We start from the raw sequence: 12,024 nt of genomic DNA, 5'->3' as shown, positions 1-12,024 counted from the left end.
CCCGGCAAGGCCCGGTCGGCTAAGAGGGAGGGGCCTCTCTGCTCCGCATGGGCTCAAAGAGGTTTTTCGGGTGGGGAGAATCCGCTGAACGATATGAATTCAGGAGCAATGGTAGCCTGCGAGCAGGCTCACTTGTTGTTTGGGTAGCGTATCGCGGGCAAAGGCGGCGGAGCCGTAACCGCGAGCCGGCGAAGCCGGTGAGAGGAATGGGGCGAAGAAAAGTGAGGAAAACCTTTTCTCGCCCCATTCTTCTCGCCGGCTTCGCCGGCTCGCGTTTGCGGCTCCGCCGCCCTTGCCCACGATACGCTACCCAAACAACAAGCGAGCCTGCTCGCAGGTTAGAGCAAGGATTTCCATGACGAATTCCTCGAACCTCTGAGGAGGAGAGAGGGGACAGGCGGTTCAAGGGACGGAAACGGACTATTACTTAAGACAAAAATAGAAAAAGGGAAGTCATATTGTTCCTAGTAACAGTTTCACAAGGGGCTACTTGTAGAATAATGTACGAGGAAACGTACCATTGAACGCATAGGAAACACATCGGACGAGAAAAGCATTGGGGGACCCACACTAAATACACGGGAAATGTGAGAGGAACGCGCGGTGTCGGCGAACAGAAAAACACATCGGAGAGACGCACAGTGAAGCACGAAACGTAGAAGAGATGTCAATGAGGAATTTTACGGAATCGCATATAGCAAAACGTACGGGAAAAAGGGGCTAACTCGATAACCTTACGGGTCCTTTAGCCTCAAGGTTCTTTGCTTTTTTTTCACACGAGATATTTAAAAACCTGCAAAAATCAACCAATAATATGACGGCCACGTTGATCAGTCATCCAGGAATTTGTCAGTTGGAATTTGCGGTTCTGCATTTATAATAGGCTGATTTAGCAAGAGAACGGGAACGTCACTTGACGACGGCGCGCGCAGTTCAAATACCCAAATATGGTCAGATGACGACTGCAGGGTGCCCGGAATAACCTGGATTCTGTTCTAATTTGACCATATTTGGGTATTTGTATTGCGCGCGCCGTCGTCAAGTGACGTTCCCGTTCTCTTGCTAAATCAGCCCAATGTTCGCAAGAAGATGAGCCGAAGTTTTTCGTGTCTTGTTGAATAACTAAACCTTAAACTCTTTGATAATGGTGGAATTTGGTGATCCACAGTTTTTGGGGACGGCTTGCCCTCCCCCACCCCGTCCACGTGCTGCGCAGACAACCCCTCTCCCCGCCTCACCTTCCCGTCTGCCAACCGCTTTTTCCCTCTGATCTTTGCGAGCGCAGTTCGTCTCCGCCATCTTGCACGTGTGAAAGGTAAATAGTGGAAAATTGTGTTTACCATAATTTTTTTTCATTACCGTAATTTAAAAGGTTTGTCCAAAGGCTTGCATCAGTGGGTTGATGTTACCTGATCTGAGGCATAAGTTAAATTTCTTTACTTTTTCAGTTTTTTTTTTTGCATGTTGAAGCCATATTGTGGAATGAGGAGATGTTGTGTTTGAAGACCTCCGGAGGAATGGACGCATAAGGTAAGCTTTTTAACTACCTTTAATATTTAACTGAGAGCTACCAGACTAGGTAATAAGACAGGACATGAACGTGACATTTGTGCCCATCAGAGATTATTCTGCGTTATCACAGATAAATAAACCAACAAACCTTAAGCGCAGTATTTGTTGGGATGTCCCCATTAGAGATGAGTCTGTTTACATCAAGCTGATTAGATAACTTTTAAGTTACCTAATAAAGCTGTAATATTTGATTTTTAAAATCAGAATCGTCACTTGTTTCTCTGTTTGGATCTGCTACAGGCCATATTTTGTACAGATTCTTAGTTCTTAGATAATTTATTAAGGGAAACGAAAGAGGCTGTTGTTTGGATCATGTTGGTGTATTTGATTTGCAGACTGCAGACTGCAGACTACATTTAAAGCTAAATGGCACTCCGGTTAGTCTGAATATCACTCAGGTTAGCCTGAATAGTTCTCACTTTAGCCTGTTTACAGTGTTTACGATTTGCTTTCAAAAATGGAAAGGGGAATGCAACATAACTTAGTTGTATTATGCAGCTATCAATGTTATGCCTGAGGGGGGAGGGGGAACCACGGGATAGGGTGGGGACTTTGATCGAAACAAAAATTTGGAATCAAACTTCCTAACCCTTGGGATAAGATTTAAATTCAAAGTTCCTCACCTTGGGAAAAGGTTTTGAGTTCAAAGTTACCCGCCAGACTGAGAATTTCAACCCATCTGAAGTAAAGAATATGTGCCTGCATTTGACAAGACTTTTTCATTGATCATGCTGCTCCAGTGAAAGGCAGTGGGGAGGCTCTGCTCTCTTTATATAAAAAATTTATATACTAATAAAGCTGCAAAAACAAGCTTCAATTTGACTTTGTTTTCTTTAATAATGTGCACTTAGCTGGTGAATTCACAAACCCCAAAATATTACCACTTACTATTCTAGAGTCAACATGTACAGTCATTTCAGTTTTTCATAGAATCTAAAAATCTCAATTATGAACATTAAAGGTTATCTTGGTTCTTTCTTGAAGTCATTATTGGCCCTCTTGCTGTAGTTTCAACAAAGTGCAGTACTCTTCAATGAATTTCAAAAGATTTATCTTACCTTTCGTTCCTCCAGTTTATTGCAACTGGAAAGCATGGAAAACATGCTTGAACTCCTGGGAATTCTGGGTACTTTCAAGATGGTGGAACACTCGTATCCAAGCTCCCCGCATTCAAAACCCTGGTCGCTTTCGTCGTTTTAACGTTGTTCAAACTTCCCGACCCTGGGGCCAGCATTTTTTTAGCATTGTTCAAACTTTCCGATCCTGGGGCCAACATTTATGTTCAAAGTTTGCTAAAATTCCCCACGTGGGGTGCGCACAGACGTTCAAAGTGCCCACCTCATCCCTTGGTCCCCCCCTCAGGCATAACACTGATAGCTGCATTTGTTAAAAATTCTGCAGTCTGCAGTCTGCAAATGTCATACACCATGATCATGTGTACCAAAGGCACCCACAGTAGAGTGTCAACCAGTGTATTCTATTTGCAGACCCCAGTTGCAGACTACTCTTAGACCTAAATAGCGCTCAGTTTAGCCTGAATAGTGCTCAGGTTAGCTTGTTTACAGTTAGCTTTCAGTAACAGAAATGGAAGTACAATATTGGGTTAAAAATCTCCAGTCTGCAGTCTGCTGTCTACAGTCTGCAATCTGCAGATGTCATACACTGAGTGTTGAAGGATATCAGTGGTCAACGTTCGATCAAAATTACCCTACAAGGGTTGGTACAGCTACATACAGACTACTCTAAACTGTGGAAGAATTCAAAATGGCAGGAGCCAAAAGCTTCTTCTTGTTTTCAGTAACTTCACCCTTGAAAGTGTTATCTCCCTCCTTAGGCTTCAGGACTTTGTTTGTCTAAACATCCAAATGCCGTTTTCTCCTGAAGCAATACAACACAAGCTTGGCTTACATGTAGTTGCAGAACCAGCTAGGAAAGCAGACTTTTAGTGAAGAAGTGGTAAGTTCTCCGATCATTAAGCACCTTGATTAAGTTTACTATGATACAAATAAACTTGAGTAGATGTTTTAATTTTAGCAATAGGAATAAGCTTAACCCCAATTCTATCTGGATTTATTTTAAAAGTCAGAGCTGTGGTCCAAGAAAAATTACTAGGAGCCTAAAGGTGCCCAGCACTTCAGCTTATATGAAAAAATTAAGTTTTTCCAGTCGCCCAAAGGCAGAAGTTAGTCACCTGTGGCACCCAGGCACTTCTAGAGCACAGCCCCGGAAGTGCACTTTGATCGCATGAAAAATATTAGCTAAAACTTTCTAAATGCACAGCTACTCAAACTGCAGGTAGAAGATCCAATACAAAACTAAAAATATCGCAACAACAAACACTTTGTGCTTGTGTCCTCATCACTGCTTCAGGGGGTGTCTGGAAAACCCAAATTGCGAACAACGAATAGTTGCAAATAGCAAATAGCGAATAGTCCCGAATAGTGCAAATAGTCTCGAATAGTATGAATAGTGGCGAACAGTCATGAAAAGTGGCGAATAGTGATGAGTAGTCGTCAATAGTCACCGCTTTAGATCTAATATCCAGCGTTAATTATTTATCCAAATAAGCAACAGAATTTCTGTGAATTTATTGCCTTTTCTTCTCAGGCTAGGGCTGTCCATCGCCGACATTAAGAAAACAGAAAACACAAGGATAACCTAATATAGATGTAATGATGCTTTTGCAGTGGTTAAAACAGACGAAATTACGTTTAGAAACACCTGTTGTCTTGTTAAGCGTCTGTGCTTTTTAGCGGGAAAATCCTATCCTACGTTGCTGCAAGGTTGACTGTGAGATATTGGGTACCCTATTTGCTACGATTTGCCACTATTTGCTACTGTTCGCCACTATTCAAGACTGTTCACCACTATTCGCACTATTTGAGACCATTCACACTATTTGTACAATTCGCTATTCGTTATTTGGGACTATTCGCTGTTCACTATTTGCGACTATTCCCTATTTGGATTTTCCAGACACCCCTGCTTCAGGTGACAACTGTGTGACAACTTGATGACTCTGGTGACACTACTGTCTGTTAGAGCTTAATAATGACTTTGTGTCGAAGAATCAATTTTTTCCAATTAATTTTTTTTCCTATTTTTTTTCATAAGGTCTCAACGTGGTCTATCTGAAAATTAAGAGAAATCTTGTTCTTTAAAATTGCCAATTTAATCCTTTGATACCAAACTTTTGCCAAAAATACCGTTTTTAACCATTTAGTCAGGTTTTTTGGCTGCCATGATGCTAAATAAGCCTAGTAAGTTTTACTAAGAAAGCTTTTTTTTTAACCAAAAGGAGAGATTTTTTGAGGATTACTTACAAAATTGAGCAATATTTCAATTCCAGGTATGCGCATAAGCCAAAATTTGGACTTTTTTTTTTTTGCCATTAACCATTCTCAATTTTGTTTGTTGCCCCTTTCCTTTCTTTTTTTCTTGGCCCTTTTACTCTGGCTGCCTTTTGCATTGCATGTTCTTTCTGGCTGCCATGAAAAGTTGGATGTTGATTGCAGGCAAAGCCTCCTGAAGTTGGATCTGAGCGCATTCTTGACAACTGGCACAGCTTTCTAAATTTCATACTATTTTTAGATTAATCTACATTGAAAGGAGCTATATTGGGTCTGTTTAATTATCTTTAGCTGTTTCACTGTGATTTCCTTCGTTTCAACATGCTCCGAGTAAAAAATAGCTGAACGCTCGCATGTGAACAAAAACAAAGGTGTGTCTGACTAGGGCCCTTTAAGTAGAATTTTCTGTCGTTCGCTGACTCTTTTCGGGAGGGTGGAGTAAATAACTATAATAATTTTTCAGCGGATTAGCTGCGATTGAATCTCGTTTTTGTTCACTTTTCTTATGATAACATAACTCAGGAGAAAATGCGTGAAGAACTATTCAAAATATAAAAACAATCCCCTTGTTTTTTCGAGTTATGGGAACGCGAGGCACAAGCGAATGTTTCCACATCTTTTTCGTGTTCGTCAAACTTTCAAAAGTGTTTCTGTAATTTGATAGAAACACGGAGAAAGTGTTTTATATTTCGTTGCGAAAATGTTGCGAGAGTAAGGGAGGAAAATTATTCGTTTGTTTCGGTTGATCAAAATGTAAATTTTCTTTGCTGGTCCCTTCATTGTTCTAGAGGGCCTTGGTCACTTGTGGTCACGTGACAAAGCAAGGGTGATTGCCGTTGGAGAATGTTATAAAAGTTTTGAAATAATTTAAGAACTATGGCTCCTACTGTGAACACAAAAAATAATAATCGTCCAACGAGGATATTTTGGTAACCTTGCTTAGCTGCTGTCAAATAATTATAAATTTAATCCGGTGGAATTATTCATACCTTCATCTCAATGCTGATTTACCGCCCTGACTGAGTTGACTTGTAGTCAGTCCGAGAAATTACTAGTCAACCACGGACAGTTCCTCTTCGTTTGTTGATTTTTTTTTTGATTTTTTTGAAAGGGGTACAAACAGTAAACAAGCGCGTCCATTGAAAAAAAGATATAAATAAAAATAGAAAAAGGAAAGAAAAAGGAAAAAATAACGATGCGAGCTGTATTTGAACTTGTGACCGTCTTGAATTCCGGATTGAATAGCGACAGTGATCTCCACTACACCACGCAGTACACATCTGATTGTGGACACAAATAATTCATCAAATATCACAGCTTCTGCCTATTTAGCATTTGAATGCATCATTTACTCAAAAATACCACTCGTGTTAAAATTATAATAACAAGTAGTAGAATTCTACTAGTATACTAATGCAAATGCTGCAATCTGATTGGCTAAGCTACTCGTGTACTATCAGTGCAGTAGCTGTCGGTCGTCCACGAAATGCGACTTTTTTATCATTTTTCCGAAGTTTTGGAAGGAAGTTTAGATTTAAATAGATAATTAAATGCCTGAGACGACTGAAAAAAAAAGGAAATTGACAGTTTCTTGACTTTAAAAACTTGAAATTATTGAAAAACCGGGTGCGCGCGCGTAAACAACTGCAAATTACCAAGGACAGTTCAATACGTGCGATTTTCTTAAAGCCTGTAGTTCAATAATGCGGAGAAAAATAACTGGAAACCGTTATTTGCGTTAATTTCAGTTAGGATTCTACTAAAACAATTGGATTATTCGCTCTCGATTTTTATGTAGTGATAGTTGATTCGGCCTTCGGCCTCATCAACTATCATCTCATAGAAATCTCCAGCTCATAATCTAATTGTTAATTAGTGTAGAAAAATTGCACGAATATAAGATCCAAAGTTTTTGTAATTCTTTATGGGAATTGCTGTACTAATCGTTATTATAATTTCAACCCGTGCGGTATTTTTGAGAAAATGACGTCATTTACTCCAATTCTCAACCAAGACTTGGAACAAGGAAAGTTAATTGCGGCCGCAAATTCTCGGAAGTAAAGATCCAAGAAACGTGAGTTCTGATATTTGTAATAGATTGAAATTTGGCAACATAATTAGGAAAGACCTATTGTGTACGAAAATGGATGTCGAGAATTTGATCATAGGGGCACTTTAATCTGCTTTGTGTATTTCAACAGATCTTTGCATCCTTCATCATTTCTTTTTCTGGCTTGTGGAATTCGTGAAACATGTATTTTACTGAGAGCTTAGGGACCTTTTTTGTAGTCACGTGACAATCTAGACGTGATTGATACCACTGCGTCGTCTTGCAAAACTTATCTTCACTGTTAGTCTTGCTGCGATTTCATTTTACCTTAGTGAAAGAATTAAATGTCTATTCGTCTTGACGAGAATATTTATACATGGAAGTTAGGTGGAGAAATTTATTAGTTAAACAAGAACACGCTATTTTAGGCTTTGCTTATATCTTTTCCCGTTCTTTAAAAGTTTTAAGCGGTCAAAACAGTGAAGAGGCGCATCCAAAAACAAAACAAGAAGGCAAAAAAGAAAAGTTCGGAGCCGTAACCGAACCTGTGTTCATCTAGACTGTGGAGCGGCAATGATCTCCTCATAACTGAATCAAATAGCGTTTGTTTGTTTTCCATTCCATTTTGTTTAGCTTTTGTTTTGGTTCCTTTTATTACTGCAAGGTAGTTTTCATGATGTTGTTTCGGTATGAGGAAACCGTAAAAATTGTGCTCAGAATTTAAAATCATTGACAAATTTTTTGCCTTAATTGCTGCGTGTGTGTTAACAAAATTTTGCGCCTGTTCAAAAGGTACGATCAGAAAAAAAAATCGTCCTAGCTTTTCATGAAGCGTTCGATTCACATATCTTGAAAATTGTAAACGTGAGACAAATCAAACGAAGGTGGTGTTTAGTTCAAATCGCGTGGCAGTTATCAAGTCATATCTAACCAAAATGACATCATACATCTTCGATCCGCCATCTTGGATGACTGGTATTTTTGAGGAAAAAAATAAAGAAAATCTAAGGACGTGAAGTCACGTTATGTTCCCCGATAACTTTGAAAAGTCACGACATTTGGCCACTTTTGCTGTTAAACTCACACTTTGTTCGTCGCGTCACCTCCCTTCCCCCCCCCTTCCTTCCAGATCAATATGAAATGGGCAATTTTTTTTTCTGGCCTCAAAATGAAAAGGAAAGCCAACATTAGCTACGAGACTTTCTCTCTCAAGCTTGACAAAAATATAAGAGATTAAAGGCCGCCGCACACTAGCCGATTTTTTGTCGGCCAACAAAAAATCTTCACTTTTCGGCTAGTGTGCGGTGAATTCAGACAAGTCTGCGACATGATCGGAGCTTGTCGGGCGATATCTGACGGTGCTAAATCTCAAAACGTCTGGTCGGGCCTTGTCAGCTAGTGTGCGGTGGACCAAGACAATTTGTCGGGGCTCGCGCGCTCCTCAACAAATTAGGAAATGTCACGAGAGTCACGTCAGTGAAATAAGCGCCATCTTGATTTTGGGTGACTTGGCCTCAAGCCTCAACGCAGTTAGTCGCGACAAAAAATCGGCTAGTGTGCGGCAGCCTTAAGTTACTATTTTTATGTTTTTTTTTTTTTTTTTTAACAAAATTATACACAACAAGCAAGCATGGCCCAGTACTTTAGTCTTTGGTTGTGATTCATTCTCCGGCACACAGCTTCCACACTTCCCCTCGGAACGAGCTACTTCATTCATGATTCTTAAGACAATAAATCACTAACAAGTCACAAGTATGCAATCAGCCTTAAAATAAGAGAGGAAGCGGGTACAGCGATTACATCGGCCCAATGAAAACAGAGGTTTCAGAAATATAACGTCTTACTGTGGTGTCTTGAGCTTCGTCTAACGAGCTCTCGTGTGTGTGCTACCTTTTATGTTAAGCTATTACTCCTTTTAAATACCGTAAATCTTCAAATTAGCGCTCGGTGCGCTTATTTCAAATTTAGGAGAAGACGGCGGGCGCTTATTTGAGGGGGGCGCTTATTCGAGGGAGGGGGGAGGTGCTTATTTAATTTTTCCTAAAGCGTGGCCTGACATGATCATTTTTTTAATATATCATCTGCGCGTAAACACCAACATAAGCTGTTTATTGACATAAAAAGCTGATCCTAAAGCTTAAATCGCGGCACCATTAGTATTTAACGTGTTCACAAACTGAAACAATGTACAAATCTAATACTACATGACGAAAACTATACACCCTTTGTCTCATTACTCATCCACAAAATGGGGGGAGGGGAGAGGGGCGCTTATTCGGGGGAGGCGGCGCTTATTTTAAATTTCGGCCGATAGGAGGGACGCTTATTCGAAGGCGGCGCTTATTCGAGGGGGGTCGCTAATACGAGGATCTACGGTATTTAATGAATTTTTAAGATTAAGAAGTATTTACCGAATGGTGCTTAAAGGAGCTGTGTCACGAATCTAAGCCAAATTTTGCCATTCGAAAAATGGCCGCCAAATTGAGTGAAATATAAAAACAACCATTTAAAAACAGTGAAGAAATGATGTAGCAACATTACAATATAAGAACGCTGTTTTAAAGGCCTATGGAATTGTGCCTTCGAAAGAAAATTTCTCAAGTTCTCAAAAGCCTATATTGAAAGGGATTGCGATATGGGTTTTTGAAAAACTGTTAGACATGAACAGTTTTTAAACTTAATCTCGTTTGTTTGTCACTTTTAATTATAACGCCCAGGAATTTGTTTGTAATGAAGCTATGGTTTTGCCAGTTAGATCTATAGCCTTAAGATCTATAGTGTTTCATAGCGAGTATTTGACTAAACGAAATAATATAGACCAAACTCAACTGTGACACAGTCCCTCTTATGTGTCATCTTTTGTTTGTTCGTAATGAAACGACAAATTACAGTCAAGCCTGTATATAACGGTCACCCTTGGGAAATAGCCAGGTGACCGTTATATACAGAGTGACCGCTCTACACAGGTTTCCTTTAAACTCCCCTGGAGGTCAATAAATAGCATTTTTATGTGCAAATAATCACTCAATTTACGTTTTGTTGACAATAACGAGTAACAGCAACGCAATAAACACGATAAAAAATTCCTATAGAATATCCGTGGTGTACTTTTAGGGAGGTGCAGTAAAAGTCTATTGGAAGCTAATGAAGAGTCAATGAACAACGTTTTTAAGTGGAAAATCACTCAATTTACATTTATTGACAGCAATTGTAAACAGAAACGCAATGAATACGACAAAAATGCCCATAAAATGTCCGTGGTGTACTTAAAGGGAGGTGCAGTATACTTTGATCCAAGTTTCCTTGTAGGAAAAGCTTTTGAAGCAACAATATGGATTTCAAGAAGTAAAGAAAGCGGTTATAGTTTTCTGATATTTCGGAACTCGAAGCTTGATTTCATGTAGTATGTCTTTGACTTTACTCACTGTGAAAGCAAGTTCTTCATGTCCATAGTCTTTCAGCCGAGCCGATGCCGAGCGCTGTTTTGGTCCAATTTTGTGTTGTTACAGTTACAGTAACTATTGTTTGAAAGCGTGGGCACTTTGTCATTATTTGTTAATCGTAACCCAATTTCGTGACCGTTATATACAGGTAATAGATAATGAAATTGTGGATTCAAGAAGTCTAAAGGGTGACCGCGTCCGTTATATACAGGTGACCGCTATACGCAGGTCAACTTAACAGTAAATATAAGGGACGATTTTTGGGAAGTTGTTCAGTGACCGTTATACACAGGGTGACCGCTATATACAGGGCCGTTATATACAGGTTTGACTGTATTCGCAAAATAGTGATAGGCAATATTTCTGTAACTGAATTCTGAGAAATTGTTTTTATTTATTCCAGGTAGGACGCTTTTTCAGTCACGAGCAGCTGAGGCCTGGGTAGACTGTTAATAACCTCAAGATGAATTGATCATACACCACGGTGATGCCTGAGAGTGACTAGCCGATAGGTTTTATATATCTACCGAATAGTGTATGTACTGGTGACAGGTTAGATATCTCTTACTTCTAAGAAATAGTTTTTGGAATCGGACTGTGTGGCAAACAGTATTTTAGTGGAGTCATGACACTATAGTCGAATTACCTACCAAAAGAAGGAAACTTGAAAACCGTAAGGGGAAAATCCCGGCTGGCTACCTCAAAGAAAAAAAATAGGCTTTCATTTTAGCCTGGTGAAAACTCGCAGGATAAAATTAGTGTCGAATATTTCTTTTTTCTGTGGTGCAAGTTTCAATGGCTCCCTTGTGAAAGAAAAAAGAAAATTTCAATTTTCTTTACTTTACTATTCCCAATCGAGTAGGGACAAAAATTGCTCCCGTGCCGATGAATTTATTTGGTTTGTAAGCCGCGGCAATGAAAAGGATGACGCATTTTCTCACCAAAAGTTAATGTTTACGATCTGGAATATCCGCGAAGTTCATAGTCATTCAAATTGTTTATTCCAGAAACAATGCAAATGGTAATTTTATCGAATGTCATTCTGTGATTATTATAATTTACATGTTACTGTTGTTGTTTACGTACAGCGCGGCTAGCTGAAAACCCTTCAATCTTTCGTACTTACTTTTTGCAGCAAATCGCGAATAGAAGTTTCTAAGTTTATTTAGACTTAGTGGCAGTTATCTGTTGAAAGAATTTTTAAATCTTCAAGTCTATTAATTATTCGTAAACTTTGTAGCTGTCGAAGGAAAACAGCGGCGGTATGTAATTGTTTTATTTTTCTCAAAGGTTTAGTAATATAACTCTGTCGCGGGTCATTAGTTCATAATCTAGTTCCACATACTGTGATTATCGCGGTAACTCAAGAAAGTTGTAGCTATTAGAGGAAAATAACACAGGGTTCGTAAATGAAGGTTTTATTATGATCGTAACATCTTCAGAATATGGCGGAGGTAAGACGACGAAGATTTAGGGACTTAGCGTGTACGTGTACACTGTTGTTTATTGAACGCGAAAGATTTGTACTGTAATATTAATCTTTATTGGTTTTTGTCTGCTGTAGTATTACAAAATAAATTGACTTTATCATGTTACAAACTTGTGTCAG

General features: G+C 39.3%; 1 long non-coding RNA gene across 3 annotated transcripts; it reads left to right on the top strand.

The window, feature by feature from the left end:
* The first annotated feature begins 1,080 nt into the window (after nt 1-1,080).
* LOC145470843 (uncharacterized) lies at nt 1,081-12,014 on the top strand. Of its 3 annotated transcripts, none has more exons than XR_014042539.1 (5): nt 1,081-1,315; nt 1,471-1,530; nt 1,908-1,970; nt 3,407-3,528; nt 10,819-12,014. It is a non-coding gene; the product is annotated as an uncharacterized LOC145470843 (long non-coding RNA). The 3 variants fall into 3 exon arrangements; XR_014042537.1 differs by having other exon boundaries at nt 1,449-1,530; XR_014042538.1 differs by lacking the exon at nt 1,908-1,970 and having other exon boundaries at nt 1,449-1,530.
* Nucleotides 12,015-12,024: the final 10 nt, after the last annotated feature.

Source organism: Orbicella franksi, chromosome 15, assembly GCF_964199315.1.
Source record: "Orbicella franksi chromosome 15, jaOrbFran1.1, whole genome shotgun sequence".
In the NCBI taxonomy this organism is placed as follows: Eukaryota; Metazoa; Cnidaria; class Anthozoa; order Scleractinia; family Merulinidae; genus Orbicella; species Orbicella franksi.
The sequence above is the reverse complement of the archived record's forward strand: the minus strand, read 5'-3'. Positions and strand labels throughout refer to the sequence as shown.